The following is a 1,636-nucleotide window of genomic DNA, read 5'->3' as shown; positions in this document are numbered from 1 at the left end:
AAGTAGCATGGTCCTGAGCAATAGTGGCTTAGACAAGATAGGGATTTATTTTTCCCTCATTAGATGTAAAGTCTGAGGGTATGTACAGGGCTAGCTTCCATCTTTAAGACAGCTACTGCAGCTCCAGACATCACATCCCCATTCCAGACACAGAAGAAAGACTGAATCAGCCCCTTTATAAGGACCTGTCTTAGAATCCCCACCTGATGACTTTCATGTATATCCCATGGGCCAGAACTTGGCTACTTGTTCCTTCCATCTGCAAGAAATGCTGTCATTATTATATCCATAAAAGGAGGCCGGGTGTGGTGGCTGACACCTGTAATCCTAGCATTTGGGAGGCCGAGGAGGAAGGATCACTGGAATCCAGGAGTTTGAGACCAGCCTGGGCAACATAGCAAGACCTCATCCCTAATAAAAATTTAAAAATTAGCTGGACGGGATGACACATGCCTGTAGTACCAGCTACTCAGGAGGCTGAGGCGGGAGGCTCACTGGAGCCCAGGAGTTAGAGGCTGCAGTGAGCCATGATGGTGCCACTGCACTCCAGCCTGGGTAACGGAGCAAGACCCCATTTCTACAAAAATAAATAATTTTTTAAAATAGAAGAAAACAGATACTGGGGAGGCAACTAGCACTCTCTTCCCTACACATGCCCTGTACTCTTCGGTCTCTGATCTTAAAAACTGCATGCTGGACAAATGCCAGGAAGAGGAAACTGTTGAGAAAATGAAACTACTGGGGAAAGGGAGGGCCCACTGAGAACCATCCGAGTAACCCGACCACCGCTGGTCTTCGCTGGACACCATGAACCACACTGTCCAAACCTTCTCCTCTCCTGTCAACAGCGGCCATCCCCCCCAACTATGAGATGCTCAAGGAGGAGCACGAGGTGGCTGTGCTGAGGGCACCCCACAACCCTGCTCCCCGTCATCCACCGTGATCCACATCCGCAGCGAGACCTCCGTGCCCGACCATGTCGTCTGATCCCTGTTCAACACCCTCTTCGTGAACCCCTGCTGCCTGGGCTTCATAGCATTTGCTTACTCCGTGAAGTCTAGGGACAGGAAGATGGTTGGTGACCTGACTGGGGCCCAGGCCTATGCCTCCACCGCCGAGTGCCTGAACATCTGAGCCCTGATTGTGGACATCCTCATGACCATTCTGCTCATCATCATCCGGGTGTTGATCTTCCAAGCCTATCGATAGATCAGGAGGCATCATCCAGGCCAGGAGCTCTGCCCATGACCTGAATCCCACATACTCCACCTCGCCCTGCCCCCGGAGCCCAGTCCTGTATCAGCCCCTTATCTTCATGCACTTTTCTACAATGGCATTCAATAAAAGTGCACGTGTTTCTGGTGGGGGAAAAAAAAAAACAACACTGCTTGCTGGCCGGGCACAGTGGCTCATGCCTGTAATCCCAGCACTTTGGGAGGCTGAGGTGGGTGGATCACCTGAGGTTGGAAGTTCACATCCAGCCTGACCAACATGGAGAAACCCTGTCTCTACTAAAAATACAAAATTAGCCAGGCATGGTGGTGCATGCCTGTAATCCCAGCTACTCGGGAGGATGAGGTAGAATAGCTTGAACCCAGGAGGCGGAGGTTGCAATGAGCTGAGATTGCGCCATTGC

At 51.3% G+C, this 1,636-nt stretch overlaps 1 pseudogene; it reads left to right on the top strand.

Annotated features, from left to right (window-relative positions):
- The first annotated feature begins 503 nt into the window (after positions 1 to 503).
- On the top strand, positions 504 to 1,374 carry LOC101135540 (interferon-induced transmembrane protein 3-like; annotated as a pseudogene).
- Positions 1,375 to 1,636: the final 262 nt, after the last annotated feature.

The sequence above is a fragment of the Gorilla gorilla genome, chromosome 5 (genome assembly GCF_029281585.2).
Source record: "Gorilla gorilla gorilla isolate KB3781 chromosome 5, NHGRI_mGorGor1-v2.1_pri, whole genome shotgun sequence".
Classification (NCBI taxonomy): Eukaryota; Metazoa; Chordata; class Mammalia; order Primates; family Hominidae; genus Gorilla; species Gorilla gorilla.
The sequence above is the reverse complement of the archived record's forward strand: the minus strand, read 5'-3'. Positions and strand labels throughout refer to the sequence as shown.